Below are 22,484 nucleotides of genomic sequence, written 5' to 3'. Positions count from 1 at the left end.
ATCTTCTCAAAGAACCAGCTTTTAGTTTTATTGATCTTTGCTATCGTTTCCTTCATTTCTTTTTCATTTTTTCTGATCTAATTTTTATGATTTCTTTCCTTCTGCTAACTTTGGGGTTATTTTGTTCTTCTTTCTCTAATTGCTTTAGGGGCAAGGTTAGGTTGTTTATTCGAGATGTTTCCTGTTTCTTAAAGTAGGATTGTATTGCTATAAACTTCCCTCTTAGAACTGCTTTTGCTGCATCCCATAGATTTTGGGTCGTCATGTCTCCAGTGTCGTTTGTTTCTAGGTATTTTTTATTTCCTCTTAGATTTCTTCAGTGATCACTTCCTTATTAAGTAGTGTATTGTTTAGCCTCCATGTGTTTGTAGTTTTTACAGATCTTTTCCTGTAATTGATAACTAGTCTCATAGCATTGTGGTTGGGAAAGATAACTTGATACAATTTCAATTTTCTTAAATTTACCAAGGCTTGATTTGTGACCCAAGATATGATCTATCCTGGAGAATGTTCCATGAGCACTTGAGAAAAATGTGTATTCTGTTGGTTTTGGATGGAATGTCCTATAAATATCAATGAAGTCCATCTTGTTTAATGTATCATTTAAAGCTTGTGTATTTCTCCTTGGATTTATCCTGTATGGGACTCTCTGTGCTTCCTGGACTTGATTAACTATTTCCTTTCCCATAATAGGGAAGTTTTCAACTCTAATCTCTTCAAATATTTTCTCAGTTCCTTTCTTTTTCTCTTCTTCGTCTGCAACCCCTATAATTCGAATGTTGGTGAGTTTAATGTTGTCCCAGAGGTCTCTGAGACTGTCCTTAGTTCTTTTCATTCTTTTTTATTCTGCTCTGCAGTAGTTATTTCCACTATTTTATCTTCCAGGTCACTTATCCGTTCTTCTGCCTGTTATTCTGCTATTGATCCCATCTAGAGTATTTTTCATTTCATTTATTGTGTTGTTCATCATTGTTTGTTTCATCTTTAATTCTTCTAGGTCCCTGTTAAATGTGTTTTGCATTTTGTCTATTCTATTTCCAAGATTTTGGATCATCTTTGCTGTCATTATTCTGAATTCTTTTTCAGGTAGACTGCCTATTTCCTCTTCATTTGTTAGGTCTGGTGGGTTTTTATCTTGCTCCTTCATCTGCTGTGTGTTTTTCTGTCTTCTCATTTTGCTTATCTTACTGTGTTTGGGGTCTCCTTTTTGCAGGCTGCAGGTTCGTAGTTCCCGTTGTTTTTGGTGTCTGTCCTCAGTGGCTGAGGTTGGTTCAGTGGGTTGTGTAGGCTTCCTGGTGGAGGGGACTAGTGCCTGTGTTCTGGTGGATGAGGCTGGATCTTGTCTTTCTGGTGGGCAGGTCCACGTCTGGTGGTGTGTTTTGGGGTGTCTGTGGACTTATTATGATTTTAGGCAGCCTCTCTGTTAATGGGTGTGTATATTTTCCTGTCTTGCTAGTTGTTTGGCATAGGATGTCCAGCACTGTAGCTTGCTGGTCATTGAGTGAAGCTGGGTGCTGGTGTTGAGATGGAGATTTCTGGGAGATTTTCGCCGTTTGATATTATGTGGAGCTGGGAGGTCTCTTGTGGACCAGTGTCCTGAAGTTGGCTCTCCCACCTCAGAGGCACAGCACTGACTCCTGGCTGCAGCACCAAGAGCCTTTCATCCACACGGAAAAAGAGGAAATGGGGAAAAAATCATAAATCTTGCTCTCAAAGTCCACCTCCTTCATTTGGGATGACTCGTTGTCTATTCAGGTATTCCACAGATGCAGGTACATCAAGTTGATTGTGGAGCTTTAATCCGCTGCTCCTGAGGCTGCTGGGAGAGATTTCCCTTTCTCTTCTTTGTTCTCACAGCTCCCAGGGGCTCAGCTTTGGATTTGGCCCCGCCTCTGCGTGTAGGTCGCCGGAGGGCGTCTGTTCTTCGCTCAGTCAGGATGGGGTTAAAGGAGCCGCTGATTCGGGGGCTCTGGCTCACTCAGGCCGGGGGAGGGAGGGGCACTGCGTGCGGGGCGGGCCTGCGGCGGCAGAGGCCAGCGTGACGTTGCAGAGGCCGGCGTGACGTTGCAGCAGCCTGAGGCGCGCTGTGCGTTCTCTCGGGGGAGTTGTCCCTGGATCCCGGGACCCTGGCAGTGGCGGGCTGCACAGGCTCCCGGGAGGGGAGGTGAGGAGAGTGACCTGTGTTCGCACACAGGCTTCTTGGTGGCGGTGCAGCAGCCTTAGCGTCTCATGCCCGTCTCTGGGGTCCGCGCTGTTAGCCGCGGCTCGCGCCCGTCTCTGGAGCTCCTTTAAGCGGCGCTCTGAATCCCCTCTCCTCGTCACCAGGAAACAAAGAGGTAAGAAAAAGTCTCTTGCCTCTTCAGCAGCTCCAGACCTTTTCCCGGACTCCCTCCCGGCCAGCCATGGCGCACTAACCCCCTTCAGGCTGTGTTCACGCCGCCAGTCCTCTCCCTGCCTCCGACCGAAGCCCGAGCCTCAGCTCGCAGCCCCGCCCGCCCCGGCGGGTGAGCAGACAAGCCTCTGGGGCTGGTGAGTGCCAGTCGGCCCTGATCCTCTGTGCGGGAATCTCTCCGCTTTGCCCTCCGCACCCCTGTTGCTACGCTCTCCTCTGCGGCCCCGAAGCTTCCCCCTCCGCCACCCGCAGTCTCCGCCCGAGAAGGGGCTTCTAGTGTGTGGACACATTTCCTCCTTCACAGCTCCCTCCCACTGGTGCAGGTCCCGTCCCTATTCTTTTGTCTCTGTTTATTCTTTTTTCTTTTTCCCTACCCAGGTACGTGGGGGGTTTCTTGCCTTTTGGGAGGTCTGAGGTCTTCTGCCAGCGTTCAGTAGGTGTTCTGTAGGAGTTGTTCCACGTGTACATGTATTTCTGGTGTATCTGTGGGGAGGAAGGTGATCTCCGTGTCTTACTCTTCCGCCATCTTCCCGGAAGCACCAGCCACTCATCTTTTTGAGGGAAGCCATAAAAGCCATGGATCAGCTATGGGGTTTGGGGAGGGTATGCTGGCAAATGGTAGAATGTGGTGAAGACGAGGGCTGCGTGCTGGCCGAGCAGAGGCTGAACTTGCAGGGGACAGCACTCTGAAATCCTGCCAAGAATCACCCCTTGGTCTCTGTGGGCAATTTGCTTTTTCAAGGATCCTGTGGGCAGAGATTCTCTCTAGATATTTCCTCACAGGAGGAGATGAAGAGAAACTAGGTGGTGGAACTTGAAGCTTTTTTTTTTTTTTTTTTTGCGGTACGCGGGCCTCTCACTGCTGTGGCCTCTCCCGTTGCGGAGCACAGGCTCCGGACGCGCAGGCTCAGCGGCCATGGCTCACGGGCCCAGCTGCTCCGCGGCATGTGGGATCTTCCCGAACCGGGGCACGAACCCGTGTCCCCTGCATCGGCAGGCAGACTCGCAACCACTGCGCCACCAGGGAAGCCCAGAACTTGAAGCTTTTTAAGTAGAAAAAGAGGAAATTGTTTGCTTTTCTTTGGTAAAAATATATTTAATTTCTTTACGCATGTATACTCAGATAATAATACATGGTGCTCCCTCAGTGTATCAAGTGAGCAGATATATGCCTCCCCCCTGTTTTCACTTGGTTACTCCTCCTTTTCTTCCTCTTCCCACCCCCCGCATTAACTTTCCCTCCATCCTCAGTCCCCCAAGGTAGCTCATGTAACTGCCATGTTTTTCTTCTCATATGGTTAGTTTTCTTTTCCATGGTTAGTTTGATGTGTCGACCTGGGTAGGTTATAGTACCCAGTAATTTAATCAAACACTAGTCTAGGTGTTGCTGTGAAGGTGTTTTGTAGACGATGTTGACATCTACAATCAGTTGACTTTAGGTAAAGGAGATGACCCTCAATAATGTGGGTGTGCCTCATCCAATCTTGAAGGCCTTACGAGCAAAAACTGAGGTCCCCTGAGGACAGAAACATCAAAATTCTGCCTGGGTTACCAGCCTGGCACCCTGCCCTACAGGTCTCAGACTTGTCAGCCCCGCAGTTGCATGAGCCAATACCTTAAAGTAAAAATCCGAAGAACCCTGGTTGATATAATACTTACTCATTTAATCATATAAATATTAACATACTGATAGAGACATACAGGTTTTTGCTATCTTTCAATTTGCAAAAATGAGATGATATTGTAAATGTGTTTCTTCATCTTGCTTTTTCTCATCAACATTTAAAAGGCTGCCTAACACTCCTTGGTCCTTAGTGCACATGAGTGCATATGAAACATGAAATGGTTCATTAAGTCATTCTCCTACTAATTGAAAATCACTCTGTTTTCTTTTTTTTCCCCCTATGAGTGATGCTACAACAAATATCCTTGCATGTGCATATGTGTATAGACGGATGTATAAAGACTGACAGCCCCACCCCTAGCCAGGGACCCAAGGCCTGTGCCCATGTGTGGGTAAAATGAGGGGGTGGAGGTGAGAGGGGGAGATTTTCTGAGACTCCTTGACACAGGGGCCCAATGCACTGTGAATCTGAAACCTGTTGGTGAAGTCTTAATGTGAGCTAAGTTTAGATGGGGAGGATGGAGATGCAATGGCTGACAGGATTAAGGTGAAAGCCTGGGAACTTCCCTGGCGGTCCAGTGGTTAGGACTCAGCACTCTCACTGCTGAGGGCCTGGGTTCAATCCCTGGTTGGGGAACTAAGATCCTGCAAGCAGTGTGGCACTACCAAAAAAAAAAGAAAGCAAGTTTGAATGAAAATTGGGATTTTCGAACAGATTTTATGTGAAATGGTAATGGCTCCTATGCCTGAATGCATTATTGGGACGGATATTATGTCCTACTAGGCATTGCTTCTCCTAATTAAGTTTGTAAAACACAAGGCATGTAAGTTTGCCCTCAGGCCGGTCTTGATTGGACATGATGGATGGGAACCTGAGGACTGCTGAGCGCACACAGTGGTTGACTTAAAACAATGTAGAATACCTCGTTGGCAAAAGGAGATTACCACTTTAATTAATGACATGCTGGAAGCTGGCGGGCTGGTACCAATGAATGCTCTGCAGAGTAGCCCTGAGTGGCACAGGGAAAAGGTGGATGGGGCCTGAAGATTCACAGCAGACCAGTGAGGCTTCACTAAGGTTGTGTTGCCCACAGCCCCAGCTTCCCCCTCCAAAAATACAACAGGCTCAAGAAGACTGGGACTCCGATTAATCTCGAGAATGCTTCTCTGTTGCAAACTCAAGAAGAGCCAACTGTCGTCATGTGAGAAGAACTCCAATTTGAGATCACTGTCCTGTCGCAAGTTTACCTGAACTCACCAGTTTACTGTCATAATTTGATCAGAAGGGATTTGGCCTTGTTGCAGGTCCTGAGTGTAAGATTATAGCATACTGATGACGTTACGAAAGTATTGGAAACTGCAGAGCAAGCTAGGACTGACTTGAATGCCACGATGGGTCACGTGACCAACTGAAGCTGGTTAATAAATCTAGCAAAGATCCGAGAGCCTGCGTGAAACTCTTAGGAAGGTCATGGTCCAGAGCCATTCAAGGTATTCCATAAGAGACGAAAAAATAAAGTGCTGTCACCACTCACCCTTAGAACCCAACCCAACCTCCAGCCTTTGGTTAGCTTATTTGGATTCTGGAGAATGCATATTCTACAACTGGAAATACACTAGGTCCTATCTGTAAGGATACCCAGAGGAAAGCCGTATCTAGTTGAGGATCTGAACAAAAGCAGGATGTGTCTGAATTACAAAACACGATGGCTCTTTCACCACCTTTGGGCCCTTGGGATCCCCACTCAAATATGATTTGGGAAGTGTCTGCCTCTCCCACTCATGCATACCAGAGCCAGTGGCATAAGCCCATGAGCACCTACCAGTGGCAACCATTGGGATTTTGGACCAGAAATTTTCCAAATTCTGCCCCCTGCCCCTTACACATTATTTGAGAAACAATTACTAGTGAGCTATTGGGCATTGATTTGGACTGCCTCAATAACTGTAGGTCATCCAAAATCATGAAATCTGAAGTATCCACAGTGTCCTGGTAATGTCAGAGAAACACTCTTACAAGGAGGGCAGTGCTCAGAGGAGTTCCATACAAAATGGAAATGGTTTACACAGGAGCATGCTACCAGGGGAACGCAGGGTGGTACTCACCATGCCCACAGCAGGTAGATGCTTTTCCCCATGACTGACTTTGGAACCACTTGAAGAACTGCTGGGACTTACTGCCTCATGGCCAGTGGCACTATGAACATCTGTTAGTTGACCAGCAAAGAGCTGCCTGGTTTACAGATGACAGTTGCAAGATGAATAAACAGTATCCTGTCTGGAAAGACCGATTAAAGAAAGTAAGAATAAATCAGCTCAATGGGCTGAATTGCAGGCTATTTTCCTAGCAGCGATGGAAGAATTGAACGATGGGAAAAACTCCTACATTTGGGTTTTCACTGACTCATGTGCAGTAGCTAATGGCCTGGTCATATGGTCAGGTGATTGGACAATGGAAGACTGGACTATTAAAAGGATGCTCATATGAGGTGTGGCCCTATGGGGAACATTCTGGGAATTTAAGAGATATGTTTGGGTTTTTTCTGGCTGTATTGAGATATAATTGACATATAACATTGTGTAAGTTTTCAAGGTGTATGGTGTTTTGACTTGATACATATTGCAAAATAATTATTATCATAGTATTAGCTAAAACCTACATCACATAAGTACCTTTTTGTGTGTGTGTGGTGAGAACATTTAAGAGTTCCTCGTTTAGCAATTTTCAAGTATACAATACAATATTATCAACTATAATCATCTATGTTAGACTGCCAGGACTGATTCAACTCAAAACTAGAAGTTGGTAACCCTTTGTCCAACATCACTCCACTTCCTCCACCCCATACCCCCAGCCCCTGGTAACCATCATTCTACTCTCTGTTTCTATGAGGTTGGTTTTTTTGGTTCCACATATAAGTGAGATCACACAGTATTTGTCTTCCTGTGTCTGGCTTATTTGAGCTGGAGTAATGCCCTGAAGATCGACCACACCCTCACCATCACTTGCCATCTCTTTTTGTTGCTAACAGGTGTGAGATGATATCTCAGTGTGGTTTCAATTTACATTTCCCTGATGATTAGTGATATAGAGCACCTTTTCTTGTACCTATTGGCCATCTGTATGTCTTTTAAAAGGTTTGTAGTGACAGATAACTACATTGAATGACTTACGTCTTTTTCATTCCTTTTCCTTTTTGCTCCTCTGATTGAATAATTTCAGTTGATCTGTCTTCAAGCTCACTTCTGATTGGTCATGTCTGCTGTTGGAGCTCTCTCTTGAATTCTTCATTTCAGTCATTGTATTCTACAGCTCCAGAATTTTTGTTTGGTTCTTTTTTATTTTCTAAACTATTTTTATTTCTTCTTCCAAATTTTATTGAGATACAGTTGACACACAGCACCATGTAAGTTTAACATGGACAACATAATGATGTGATTTACATACATCTTGAAATGATTCTCACAGTAACTTTAGGGAACATCCACCATCTAATATAAAAACAAAATTAAAAGGGGGGCAGAGTCAGGATGGAGGACTAATCATTAAAGAAATGCAAATCAAAACCACAATGAGGCATCACCTCACACCAGTCAGAATTACCATCATCAAAAAATCTACAAACAATAAATGCTGGAGAGGGTGTGGAGAAAAGGGAACCCTCCTGCACTGTTGGTGGGAATGTAAATTGATACAGCCACTATGGAGAACAGTATGGAGTTTCCTTAAAAAAATAAAAATAGAATTACCATATAACCCAGCAATCCCACTACTGGGCATATACCCTGAGAAAACTGTGAATGAAAAAGAGACCCGTCCCACAATGTTCACTGCAGCACTACTTACAATAGCTAGGACATGGAAGCAACCTAAGTGTCCATCAACAGATGAATGGATAAAGAAGATGTGGCACATATATACAATGGAATATTACTCAGCCATAAAAAGGAACGAAATTGAGTTTTTTGTAATGAGGTGGATGGACCTAGAATCTGTCATACAGAGTGAAGTAAGTCAGAAAGAGAAAAACAAATACCGTATGTTAACGCATATATATGGAAACTAAAAAAGTACCGGTACTGGTACTGGTGAACCTAGTGGCAGGGCAGGAATAAAGATGCAGATGTAGAGAAGAGACTTGAGGACACAGGATGAAGGGGAAGCTGGGACGAAGTGAGAGAGTAGCATGGACATATATACACTACCAAATGTAAAATAGATAGCTAGTGGGAAGCAGCTGCATAGCACAGGGAGATCAGCTCTGTGCTTTGTGACCACTTAGAGGGGTGGGCTAGGGAGAGTGGGAGGGAGGCTCAAGAGGGAGGGGCTATGGGGACATATGTATACGTATGGCTGATTCAGTTTGTTGTACAGCAGAAACTAACACAACATTGTGAAGCAGTTATACTCCAATAAAGATGTGAAAAACAAACAAAAGAACCCCAACCAAAATTAAAGAAATGGAAAAAAATTTTTTCTTGTGATGAGAACTCTTAGGATTTACTCTCTTAACTTGCATATATAACATACAGCAGTGTTAATTATATTTGTAATGTTGTACATTATGTCCCTACTATTTATTTATATTTATTATAACTGCAAGTTTATACTTTTTTTTTTTTTTTTTTTTGCGGTACACGGGCCTCTCACTGCTGTGGCCTCTCCCGTTGCAGAGCACAGGCTCCAGACACGCAGGCTCAGTGGCCATAGCTCACGGGCCCAGCCGCTCCGTGGCATGTGGGATCTTCCCGGACTGGGGAGTGAACCCGTGTCCCCTGCATCGGCAGGCGGACTCTCAACCACTGCGCCACCAGGGAAGCCCACAAGTTTGTACTTTTTGACAGCCTTCCTCCAGTTCTCCCTCCTGCCATCCTCCTGCACCCCCTCAGCACCCCCCCGCCCCGTAACCAGAAATTTGATATCTTTTTCTATGAGCTTTTGCTGCAAAATTTTTAATCTCTCCGTGAAATCTGAATGAAAGCCTTGCCAGGTAGAGTATTCTTGGTTGTAGGTTCACCTCCTGGTGGGTGTGGATGGTTGATAACATGGCCGGCTGTGGGTTCCATGGTCTCCCAAAGATGTTGCTGGCCCACTGCTGAGCAGGGCTGGGTCCTCGTGCTACTGGCTGAGGGGTACAAGGGATCTCAGAGCTGGTCGGTCTGCTGGTGGGTGGAGCTGAGTCCCTGGGCATCCTGGGGCTGGTGTTGGCCTGTGAGTGGGCGGGACCAGGACCCAGAGTCTCTGGCTGCAGGGCCCTAGGGAACCCCAATACTGGTCTCAGCCACTGGTGGGTGGGGTAGATCCTGGGGCTGCTGGCTGAGGGGCCCAAGGTGTCCCAGAGCCGGTGCTGGCCTCCGGGTGTCTGGGCCATGTCCTGACATGGAAGGCTGTGGCGTTATGACAGTCCTGTGGCTGATGTCTGCCTGTACGTGGATGGGGCCAGACCCAGGGGCCCCGAGGGCTGACTCCCACCCACTGGTGGGCAAAGCCAGATCCCAGGATCTCTGGCTGCGGTGCCCTGGAGGTCCATGAGTTTGTGTGTCAGCCACTGGTGGATGGGCCCAGGGCCCGGGGGTTCCTGGGGCTGCTGCCTGCTCCCTAGTGAGTGAGGCTGGGCCCAGGGCTAGTGCTGGCTCACTGGTGTCAGGGCGGGGTCCTGAGCCCTCTGGTGGACAGGGTCGCTGCCAGGGTGGCTTGGGGCTCAGGGGATCTTAAGATAGCAGGCCTGTTGGTGGGTAGAGCTGCGTCTCCGCCTGGCTGCTTGCTTGGCCTGGGGCATCCTAGTACTAGTGGTGATAGGCCAACTGGCAGGGCCAGTCCTTGTGCTAAGAAGCTAGAGGGAGAATTCCAAAATGGTGCTTCCTAACCCCCGTGTACTCGTGGTAGAATGAGCTCCCCCAAAAGGCTGCCTCAGTGTCTGTGACCCCAGTATGACCTCAGACTGCCTCCTGCCTCTCCGGGAGGCCCTCCAGGATCAGCAAGTGGGTCGGACCGAGGTTCCTTTCAAATGATTGCTTCTGCCCTGGGTCCTGGAGTGTGTGAGATTCTAGGCACACCCTGTTGAAACGAGTGGAGTTTCAATTTCCCACAGCCCTCTGGGACTCCTGAAGGTAAAGCCCATTGGCCTTAAAGCCAGTGTTCTGTAGGCTCATCTTCTCAGTGCAGACCCCTGAGCTGGGGTGCCTGACATGGGGCTCAGACAGTTGCACTTGTGATTATCCTCCTATTTGCGGGTCATCCACCTGCACGTGTGGGTCTTGACTGGACCGTGTCTCTGCCCCTCCTACCCATCTCATTGTGGTTCCTTCTTTATACCTTTAGTGGTAGAAGATCTTTTTTTCTAGATTCCAGTCTCTCTCATCAGCAGTGGCTCTGTACACAGTTGTAATTTTGTTGTGCCCATGAGAGGAAGTGAGCTCAGCGCCTTCCTGCTCTGCCGTCTTGCCACTCCAAATAAGGCAAATGCCCTATTTGGTTCTTTTTTATGTTTTCTCTTTGTTGAACTCCTCATTTTGTGCTTGGATGATTTCCCTGATACTGTTGAATTGTTGCTGTTGTTGTTGTTTTTTATTTAAGAAGTGTTTATTTAGCATCTTCTATGTTCTATATTTAGCTACTGTATACTATATTTATTTGTAACAAAGAAATAACTGCATATGTTGAGAAGTTTCTATGTCCTATACTCTGTTTTTTTGACACCTTTATTAGAGTATAATTGCTTTACAGTGGTGTGTTAGTTTCTGCTTTATAACGAAGTGCATCAGCTATACTGTTAAATTGTTCATCTGTGTTCTCTTGTAGTTCTCTGAGCATCTTTAGACAATTATTTTGAATTATTTGTAGGGCAATCTCCATTTCTTTGGGGCCAGTTACTGGAGGTTTACTTTCTTCCGTTGGTGGACTCTTGTTTCCCTGACTGCATGTAGCCTTGCACAGGTGTCTGCACTTTTGAAGAATCAGTCACGTCTTTCAGACTTTATGGACTAACTTCAGTAAGGGAAGACTTTCACCTGCAGGTGGGGATGCCCTGGAGAGGGCTGTGACCCCAGGTCTCGTGGTGCAGAGATCCAAGCGTAGAAACCAGGTGTCTGGGGGTTGAGGGTGTAACGTGTCTTCAGTTCAGGCTGCTGGGGTCCCCGGCGTTGACAACTGTGTGGTCCTTGGCCAGTGCTCTGGGGGAGTAAGCAGGAGCTGCAGTGGCTGCTGGGGTCTTCAGTGGTCCCTCCAGGCCCAGCGGCCAGGAATGAGGGCAAGCAGTGATGGTGACGAGAGCCAGCAGTGTGCATACACTCCGCCACTGAGGCCAGGTGCAGGTGTCTGAGAAGCGGCAGGGCCGGATGCAGACACACACGTGGTGCTGGAGGCTGGGGCAAGCAGCAAGGGCCAGGACCGGCTGGGGGTGACCGGCAGCGGTGGGGTCCCTGGCCGTCAGCCCACCCTACTGTGGCTGCTGGTTCTTGCCGTGGATGCACAGCAGTGATGCGGGTAGGGCAGGGGCCATGCGGGTGCTTAGCTGTGGGGGCTAGTTCTTTTTGTTGGGTTTTGTTGGGTTTTGTTTAAATTTTTTGGGCTGTGCCTCAAGGCTTGCAGGATCTTAGTTCCCCGACCAGGGATTGAACCCGGGTCCCCTACAGTGGAAGTACCAGAGTCCTAACCACTGGACCACCAGGGAAGTCCCTGGAGGGGCTAGTTTTATATGAGTACAGGACAGAGGCAGAAGACAGGGCCTGATTTGGGTCCACAACCAGCTACAGGGCCCCTGGCTCTCAGGCATGCTCGCCCGTGGCTACACAGCCTCCCCTGAGGCAAACGCATGCTCTGGCCGCTGGCCACGGGTGTCTGGCTGTCGGCATGTAAGCGCACAGCTGCAGGCGCTAGCCCCGAGTGCGCCGTGATGATGGGGTCTAGGGTCAGCTGTGGGGTTCTAGGCTGCAGGGGACGGGGCTTGCTGCTGGTGTGTTCCCTGGGCTCCAGTGGGGACGGGGGAGGCGGGAGGGAGAGCGGAGGGGCTCAGGTGGCTGGCGTCAGCGAACTTGAATACGGGGGCAGTGGCGGGGAGCTGATACCATCGGCAGGGGGCCCACAGGCAGCTGTACTGGTCACTGGTTCCTTCTTCAGTGGCAAAAGCTGCTGGGTTTGCATGTGTGGCAGGTCACTGTGAACCACAATTGCTCCCACTGTCTTTGGTAGCCTTGCTTCTCTTCCTTATTCGTAGCCATCTGTGTCAGCTTTGCAACCTTAATGGAATGAGACTGAAGCAGGACCTTCGGATGGCACCCCGGAAGGCTGGGGCGGCCGGTCGCTCGCGCTGCTCTTCCTTTCCTGGCAGGGGACCTCTTTCTACTGCTGGTGCTGAGCACTGCCAGGGATGGGCTGATGAAAGCAAAATTAAGCTGTCTTCCTTCTCTCTGTGTGCACTTATTCTTGGGTTTGTTGTTCTGCTCTGTTGCTGAAGTTTCTTCAGTTGACTTAAGTGGGCTCCAGAGCCCTCTGTTTTTGTTCATGGATAGCCGTGTAATTGTGGCCCTTCGCAGGGGTGGGGCAGAGCCTGGAGTCTCCTATGCCGCCATCTTGGTGACATCATTCTAAGGGGCACATTAAGTAGGACATGTCAATGCCCATCAGAAAAGCTCCCTTCTTGGGACTTCCCTGGTGGCGCAGTGGTTAAGAATCCTCCTGACAATGCAGGGGACACGGGTTCGAGCCCTGGTCCAGGAAGATCCCACATGCCACAGAGCAACTAAGCCCGTGTGCCACAACTACTGAGCCTGCGCTCTAGAGCCCGAGAGCCACAACTACTGAGCCCGCGTGCCTCAACTACTGAGCCTGTGCTCTAGAGCCCACGAGCCACAACTACTGAGCCCGCGTGCCTCAACTACTGAGCCTGCGCTCTAGAGCCCGAGAGCCACAACTACTGAGCCCGCACTCCACAACAAGAGAAGCCACCACAATGAGAAGCCTGCGCACCGCAACGAAGAGTAGCCCCGGCTCGCCGCAACTAGAGAAAGCCCACGCGCAGCAACAAAGACCCAACGCAGCCAGAAATAAGTAATAAATAAATTTTAAGAAAAGAAAATGAGAAAAGAAAAACTCCCTTTTTGAGAAATCCCTGGCGGTCCAGTGGTGAGGACTCTGTGCTTCCACGGCAACACTGCAGGGGGCACGGGTTCAATCCCTGGTCGGGGAACTAAGATCCTGCATGCCGCACGGCATGGCCAAAAAAAAAAGAAAAATTCCCTTCTAGGTTTGGAAGGTGATTGGATCCACCAAGTGGACTTTTTGGACACCTGGGTCCGTGAAATGAGTGGATGGACGTGAGGCGTACTGCAGCAATGCAGAGAAGGACTAAAGTGAGACGCCTTCTGAGGCACAAAACAATAACCAGAACTGTTCTGTCTGTCAACAAGAGAGACAGAGAGTGCAGGTGACTATGGGGGAGATTCCCTGGGGGAAGGCCTTGCACATAGCTGGACTACACCCCAGGGGACTATGAATGGGTCGTAACAGTGATAGACGCTTACTCTGGAATGGGCTTCGCATAGGCAGTGGTAGACACAAATGCTCAAAATACTGTTAAAGGATTGGAACAGAAGATCCTTACCCATTTGAGCTGCCAAGTTACATTTCTTCAGACCAAGGGATGTCCTCTCCAGCCCATAATATCCAACAGTGTCCATTATCAAATGGACAAATTGCATTGCATATCCTCATTAGAGTAATGGTTTAATAGAGGAGCAGAACAGACAGTTGAAACGTTCGTTCTCTTAAACTGGGGGTGGCAGTGGGGAGAGAAAGGCATGCAGGGCAGGCTTCCATGCCTCCCCGAGTGTGTGCTCACACTGCACAAGAGGGGGCCTCAGTAGATTCCTCTGCTGGGGTGGGGGGCCGGTGTGGAGGAGAGGGGGTGAGGGAGGATGCTGGTGCGACTCTGTAACTTTCTTTTTTCCTACTCGATGCAGTCACCCCAGGACTAGGGATGCAACTGCAGGTGCTGGAAGCAGGGATGATTCTTTTTTCTTTTCTTAATATTTATTTATTTGGCCGCACGGGTCTTAGTTGCAGCACGCGGATATTCAGTTGCCGGGTTCGGGATCTTTTAGGTGCGGCATGTGGGATCTAGTTCCCTGATAAGGATCGAACCCGGGCCCCCTGCGTTGGGAGCACAGAGTCTTAACCACTGGACCACCAGGGAAGTCCCAGCAGGGATGATTCTTGAGCAAGTAACTATCTCTTTCAACCTTTGTATCAGAATTCCTACAGTCCTGATAGGGTGGATTGTACCTTCACCCTGTCTAGAAAGGTTGGGGTGACAGTGAATGCACTGTTCTGCACCTGTGTAACCCTACTCTATACGAATGGGAGGGGTCCAAGGGGGAGACACTGGCTAGAATAGTATTGCTGCCAGCAACCTGGACCAGCACACAGGCCAAAATGAATGTCCCTTCCAAAGGTGAAAAGGTCTTGGTAAAAATAAATGACAAATGGAGAGAAGGAGAGATAATAGCTGAGAGGAAAGGAATGAATAAGTGGGGTATGCAGTGAGGGAAATCCAACTTTATATTATTGATAATACCTCAAAAGAGGCTCAGAACGAGAGATTCCTATTATCTTTCAGGACAATTGTGCCTGACACCTGGGAGGGTAAAGCTATGTTTGCCAAGACCAGCCCAGGCTTTGGAACCTGAAAAGGTCTAGCGGCAGCCTGTAAACTTGAGTGGCATCGCTCTCGGAGTCATGCTAGACAGATGGTTAATGACTAAATGGACTCTAGTTAGTGACTAAGAGGACATTACTAGAGTCCATTTAGTCATTAACAGTAAGTCCAGTTTTGACTCTAGTTTTTTGACTCCTATTTTTCAGGCTATATTTACTACAAGGAATTTGGGAGGGAATTCTGGGAGCACCCCTTCCTTCTGGGACTTCCAGACATGAGGTGTATGGCTCCTAGTGGAATGATCTCTGTGTAACCATGAACCTTGATGACCGAATACTTGGAAAGGTCCCTGGTTATAGTGGACAAAATACAATGGCAGCATGTCCAACATGCCACTGCTATGCACGAACGCACATCACCCCTTTTTTGTGGATGGAAAATTATGAAGCAGAAAAGAGGAAAACAATAGGTGTCAGATGAGATTATAGCATAAGCACCGTGTGGTGGATCCAAGCGCCGCTGCGGTACAGCCCCGCTCTGAGACCAAGAGGATGTGGGAGGCTTTGTGGCATACTCAAACTAAATTACATCTTCTTGTGACGACCACTCATCTACCCCTATTACGGGGAACCCAACATTTTGGGGTGCAAAATATGCATCCCAACTGCACCCATGCTGCAGCACACGATGCAACAACGTGTGTGGTAGATTATACAGCACTGGCCCACAAGACAGAAAAAGACCGTAGGGGAGAGAGGTGCTGGCCCGGGTAGTCTGGGACAAGCAGAGTTGGCTTTAATGAGGAGTAACATTAAGAGGGAAAAGACTGATTAACTAGACTAGGCGGATTAGAGGGAGTTCTCTTCCTGGAAGAAGGAAAGTGTTGAGTCAGCCTGGAAAGAAACTGAGGCTTTAGCAAAGTGAGTCAGGCAGACTCAGCAAAAAATGCTGGATAATGTTAGAACCCAGCTTTGGGAAAGGTTCTGTGCCACCACCCAACGGAGCCTCTTAAGTATTTTAAATACCGGTGGAGGCTGAAGCAGCCACGGGTCTTGTCCCTCAATCCTAGCTGCAGCTGGCCGCTCACGGGGCACACCTCTGGGAATCTCGTGGTTCTCCAAATTCATGGAAGTTTTCTGGGGGCACTTGTAACTTACACTGATGTACTGTGACTGTTCTCACCCTGGAGTAGGTCAAAATCATATCGGGACTTCCCTGATGGTCCAGTGGTTAAGACTCTGCGCTCCCAACGCAGGGGGCCCGGGTTCGATCCCTGGTCAGGGAACTAGATCCCGCATGCTGCAACTTAAGGTCCTGCACATGGCAATGAAGATCCCACATGCCGCAACAAAAGACCTGGCGCAGCCAAATAAATATTTTAAAATAAATAAATAAATAAAATCAAAATCATATCATGTCTGCTCAAGCCCTTCTCTGGCTTGCCTCATAGTAAAAGCCAAATTATCACAAGTGCCTGCTGATCTGGCCCTGCTGCCTCTCCTCCTGACTTTCCTCTTCTCATCCCTTCCTTTCTCTCCTCACTCCTTTGGGTCCATGTTGCCATGTGCTGTTATTTGCCTGTGCCAAACACAGTCCCACTTCAGGACCTTTGCATGTGCTGCCATCTCTGCTGGATTGCTTTTTCTCCAGAAATCTTCAGGACTCACTTCTCCTCCCCATTCAACTCTTTGCTCAATGGTCACCTTGATTGAGAAACCCCTCTGACCGCTCAGTTTAAACGGCACGTACCCCCGCCCCACTGACCCTCACACTGTCTGTCCCTCCACCCTGCTTTGATTTTCTCTGTAGCACCTGAAGTATTATACATGTGTTTGTTTATGTGTATATTAGCTCTGTGAGTACAGGGGCTCTGTCCTAATTTCTGAAGTATCCCCAGAGCAAAGAACAGGCAGTATCCCCAGCATCTTGGCACACACTGGGCGCTCAACCAATACTGGTGAATGAATAATAAATAGCAGATAAAACTAAAGTTTTAATGACTCTACTGTACCACCAAACTGTTTGCATTTTACTTGAGGCTTAAAAAGAGACACTTTCATCTGAAGAGATGGATGGCGAATACTCGCAGAGTCTTCCTTGTAAGTGAGGGAAATGTTTCTGGTGGAGAGGCCTTTCACATACCCTCACATTACAGCATGTCAGAGAAATTCTGCTCTCGCTACCTGCCAGCTGGGCTGTGTGTGGGTCAGGGATGGAACCCCGGATCTAACAGCCCTGTCTGATAGCACCTTCTATGCTGATGGAAGTGTTTCATACTTGTACTTTCCAACAGGGCAGCACAAGCCACGAGAGTGTGGCTGTTGAGCCCTTGATATGCAGCTAGTATGACCGAGAAACTGAACTGTCAACCTATTTAATTTCAACAGCTCAGGGGGCTGAGTCCAGACGACCAGGGTCATCTGAAAAAGAGAGCCAGAGAGCTCCCTGCAGGCTTCGTGACAGACCCCGCCCCCAGCCCCACCCCAATGGTATGGACCAGCCCCATTACTTTTCCCCTGTAGCTTCCACCAAGGTTTAAAAGGACCTGAGACAATGTGATTCCCTAGCTAACTAGTTCTCTAAGGCCCAGCCCAGATCAGTTTCTATTACCCAAGAGTCCCATGACCCCATGAGATAGCATCCTGTCTCTCTTGTCAGGAAGAGGAAACTGACTCACAGTATAACTGTCACGAGCTGAGGCCTCAGAACAATTTGCAGACTAGGTGAGGCTGGGCTTAGCTACATAGCAACCCTCACCCACTCAGCAGCTGGGTGGGTCTGTGACATAAATACAAACCTGTTAGAGCCTAGGCGTGATTATAATAGCTTTGATGGTATGCCAGATACTGTTCCAAGTGGTTTACAGGATGGAGTAGATGCTAGTATTATTCCATTTCACAAGAAACTCATGTACAAGTTTGCCAAGTTTGCCAAGTTTGACGCAAGTTTGCCAAGATGACGCACCTTGTGTGAAACGATCAATGTTTTAAGCTGCTACATGTTGGAGAGGTTTGTTATGCAGCAAGAGCTGACTGTTGTTGGAGCTTTCTGGGAGGGCTCTGGTATTCCGGCTACAGCAGGCTGGCCCGTTGGCCAGAGATGGCACAACAGGTAAACGGTAAAGTGAGGATTCAAACCTGGGAGTCTGATGGCAGAGCCACTAACCATGACTGTATCAGCTGAGGTTCTTGGAGGCCAGCAACAGAAAACAATGCTCGCTAACATGCCTTTCAAGTTTTTGTAGAAAAGGCGATAGCACGGCCTGCGCCGTTTCCCCATTCTCTTTGAGATCGTGACCTTCTGCAAAGCCTGGGCCTCTAAGGTGACTGCTCATCTTTATTGTCCTTTCCTACCTGCTCTTTTTTTTTTCTTTTAATTAATTAATTAATTTTTTAAAACATCTTTATTGGAGTATAATTGCTTTACAATGGTGTGTTAGTTTCTGCTTCATAACAAAGTGTATCAGTTATACATATACATATGTTCCCATATCTCTTCCCTCTTGTGTCTCCCTCCCTCCCACCCTCCCTATCCCACCCCTCTAGGTGGTCACAAATCACCGAGCTGATCTCCCTGTGCTATGCGGCTGCTTCCCACTAGCTATCTATTTTACATTTGGTAGTGTATATATGTCCATGCCACTCTCTCACTTTGTCACAGCTTACCCTTCCCCCTCCCCATATCTTCAAGTCCATGCTCTAGTAGGTCTGTGTCTTTATTCCCATCTTACCCCTAGGTTCTTCATGACCTTTTTTTTTTTTCTTAGATTCCATATATATGTGCCAGCATACGGTATTTGTTTTTCTCTTTCTCACTTACTTCACTCTGTATGACAGACTCTAGGTCCATCCACCTCACTGCAAATAACTCAATTTCGTTTCTTTTTATGGCTGAGTAATATTCCATTGTATATATGTGCCACATCTTCTTTATCCATTCATCTGTTGATGGACACTTAGATTGCTTCCATCTCCTGGCTATTGTAAATAGAGCTGCAATGAACATTTTGGTACATGACTCTTTTTGGATTATGGTTTTCTCAGGGTATATGCCCAGTACTGGGATTGCTGGGTCTCTGGTAGTTCTATTTTTAGTTTTTTAAGGAACCTCCATACTGTTCTCCATGGTGGCTGTATCAATTGACATTCCCACCAACAGTGCAAGAGTGTTCCCTTTTCTCCACACCCTCTCCAGCATTTATTGTTTGTAGATTTTTTGATGATGGCCGTTCTGACTGGTATGAGGTGATACCTCATGGTAGCTTTGATTTGCATTTCTCTAATGATTAGTGATGTTGAGCATTCTTTCATGTGTTTGTTGGCAGTCTGTATATCTTCTTTGGAGAAATGTCTATTTAGGTCTTCTGCCCATTTTTGGATTGGGTTGTTTTTTTGTTATTGAGCTGCTTGTAAATTTTGGAGATTAATCCTTTGTCAGTTGCTTCATTTGCAAATATTTTCTCGCATTCTGAGGGTTGTCTTTTGGTCTTGTTTATGGTTTCCTTTGCTGTGCAAAAGCTTTGAAGTTTCATTAGGTCCCATTTGTTTATTTTTGTTTTTATTTCCATTTCTCTAGGAGGTGGGTCAAAAAGGATCTTGCTGTGATTTATGTCATAGAGTGTTCTGCCTATGTTTTCCTCTAAGAGTTTGATAGTTTCTGGCCTTACATTTAGGTCTTTAATCCATTTTGAGTTTATTTTTGTGTATGGTGTTAGGGAGTGATCTAATCTCATACTTTTACATGTACCTGTCCAGTTTTCCCAGCACCACTTACTGAAGAGGCTGTCTTTTCTGCACTGTATATTCTTGCCTCCTTTATCAAAGATAAGGTGACCATATGTGTTTGGGTTTATCTCTGGGCTTTCTATCGTGTTGCATTGATCTATATTTCTGTTTTTGTGCCAGTACCAGACTGTCTTGATTACTGTAGCTTTGTAGTATGGGGTTTATTCCAGGAATGCAAGGATTCTTCAATATATGCAAATCAATCAACGTGATACACCATATTAACAAATTGAAGGAGAAAAACCATATGATCATCTCAATAGATGCAGAGAAAGCTTTCGACAAAATTCAACACCCATTCATGATAAAAACTCTCCAGAAAGTAGTCATAGAGGGAACTTTCCTCAACATAATAAAGGCCATATATGACAAACCCACAGCCAACATCGTCCTCAATGGTGAAAAACTGAAACCATTTCCACTAAGATCAGGAACAAGACAAGGTTGCCCACTCTCACCAATCTTATTCAACATAGTATTGGAAGTTTTAGCCACAGCAGTCGAAGAAGAAAAAGAAATAAAAGGAATCCAAATCGGAAAAGAAGTAAATCTGTCACTGTTTGCAGATGGCATGATACTATACATAGGGAGACCTAAAGATGCTTCCTACCTGCTCTTGCTGCAGGTTCCTGGTGGAACTCCCAGCCAGAGTTCACACATCAATTCCCTCTGTTGAGAAAACACCCTCAGTGTCTGGAGAGTATTTGTTCTCAGCAAGAGTCGGGCAACTCTTTTTTCCCACCACCTACCTCACTCTTGTTGGCCCATGTCTCAAGATTACCTGTTCAGATTTGGGGCAAAACAGGGGGTAAAGGGGACATTGTTTTCACTTCCTACAATTTCTATACCCCATTCTCTCAAGGAAGAGGGTCAGATGTTTATCTGTTTGCTTTTTTTTATTTTATGAAAAACAATAGATGTAGAACCTGAGCTATGGGCCTTCAAATCACTATTAAGCAGAGGTCATTTTTTTCAATTGAAATATCAATACATTTGGCACATAACGTTGTGTAAGTTTAAGGTGCACAATATGGTGACTTGATACATTTATATATTGCAGTATGATTGCCACTGGAGCTCTGGCTAGCACCTCTGTCCCATCACCTAATGATTCAACGCATGAATTTGGGTGGAACACAGTTTCATCCAAAACAGTCTTTCTCCAAGAGATGATGAAAGTAAGACTGAGAGAGGGCATACCCCTTGCCCAAGTTCACAGTGAAGACGTAAAAGAACAAGGATTTGAAGCCACATGTGTTTGTCCTCAAAACCTACACTCTTAGCCAGCACACCACACTGCCTCAGGTGTCAGGACAGAGAAGGCAGGACTGGCACACACTGCCTGCTGCCCTGGTCCCGCGGAAAAGTGGGGTGCTGGCCTACCTAGTAGCTTGTGCAGGGAGGATGCTCTCTCTGTGTGTTCTTAATGACGCCGATGGTAAGCGTGGATTACTGTTCACCTGTGGACACGTGTCAGGAAGAGAAGGCAGCAGGGCCCTTGCAGGGCAAGCCTGGCCAAGGTGGGCACAGAGCCCAAGCTTTCCAGTATTTATTAATCCACCAGGCGTTTATCAGCAAGTCTCTTGGTTTATCAGAAGGGCAGAACGTTTGTCTAAGTTAATATTTCTGTCCAATATTTCTAGACCCAAAGTTTCTTGTGGGGACATCCCCAGCTACTGGGGTTCCCACTGTAGCCGTCTGTCCAGGCCCACCCCTTTGGATGCTACTTACACAACCCCCTCTACTTTGTTTGTTCACCTGGTTGTATTGGAGACATTTCCTAAGGAGGGGCTCTGGACTCACACTGTACTCTTGTGAAAAGAGCAAATGAGTGAATGAATAAAGGAATGAATGATTTTAGAAATCAGACAAACATGTCTCCCTTCAGCTTTTGAAGGACTCCAGAAAGTAATTCAAAGAGACCACAGGACATGAGCACTGATTTCCTAAGCTAATGATTTCCAATGTGATGCTTAGTACAGAAGAGCAGTAAGGAGAGTGGACACTGTCTTCGATCTGCCCGGGTTTGAATTGCATCCCCACTGCTGCCAGCACCATGTGACCTCAGCAAGTCACTTAACATCTCTGTGAGTCAGTTTCCTCTTCTGCAAAGTAAGTAACAGGAGAGCATCTAATTCACAACGGTGTTGTAAAGATAAAATGCGTTCACACCGATAAAGCACTCAGACTAGGGCCCAGCCCATGGCAAGATCTATGTGTTACCTGCCACTGTACTGTTTTTATTTTTACAGTGAATGCTTCAGATAGAGCTGCTTGTGAACCACACTCACCGTGTGGCTCTCCTGAAATGCCTCTCACATGGGCTTTAGCACAGGAGTAGTAGGTGCCCAATAATGCCATGACAATAATGTCAATAATCACAACCATAGTGACAGCTGTGTGGCAGGCACTGTGTACCATGGTTCCACATGCATTCTCTGAAACCTCCAGCAGCCTTGCAGGATAGTCATTTAATCCCTGTTTCCCAGAAGAAAGGATTGAAGCTCAGAGGGGAAAGAATGTCTTGCCTAAGGCTACATCATCAGAAGGTAGAGTTGGAATTCTCACCAGAATTGTCTGAAAGATCATACAATTGTACTGCTTTAGGCTAACTTCTCATTTAAAATCATTTAAATTAGAGATGAAGATAATAATTGTATTCATCTCTTTCCCAGCATCCAGTATGTGCAGGACACGGTAGAGGCTTTCCATGCAATTATTCAATTCTTACAAGGACCCTCTGAAGGAGTAAAGATTATTATTCACACTTTACAGAGTGTGATGGTTAATTTCAGAGGTCAGCGTGGCTAGGCTCTGGTGCCCAGTTACTTGATCAAACCCAGTTTAGATGTTGCTGTGAAAGGATTTATAGATGGGATTGATTACTGATATAATTAAATCAATTGACTTTGCTTAATGGAAATTATCCTTCGTGCTGTGGGTGGGCTGCATCCAGTCAGTTGAAGCACTGATTTTGATCCGAGGAGAGAGGGTGAGACAGGATTCATGGGGCCGCCTAGACCCAAGAG

At 46.9% G+C, this 22,484-nt stretch overlaps 1 protein-coding gene and 1 non-coding gene across 12 annotated transcripts in view; both read left to right on the top strand.

Annotated features, from left to right (window-relative positions):
* Window positions 1–22,484, top strand: part of GCNT2 (glucosaminyl (N-acetyl) transferase 2 (I blood group)) — a 148,829-nt gene that overhangs the window by 3,486 nt on the left and 122,859 nt on the right. The window lies entirely within an intron of this gene.
* Window positions 15,884–15,956, top strand: TRNAG-CCC (transfer RNA glycine (anticodon CCC)). The gene has a single exon. It is a non-coding gene; the product is annotated as a tRNA-Gly (tRNA).

This window comes from Orcinus orca, chromosome 10, assembly GCF_937001465.1.
Source record: "Orcinus orca chromosome 10, mOrcOrc1.1, whole genome shotgun sequence".
NCBI classification, from domain to species: domain Eukaryota; kingdom Metazoa; phylum Chordata; class Mammalia; order Artiodactyla; family Delphinidae; genus Orcinus; species Orcinus orca.
The sequence above is the reverse complement of the archived record's forward strand: the minus strand, read 5'-3'. Positions and strand labels throughout refer to the sequence as shown.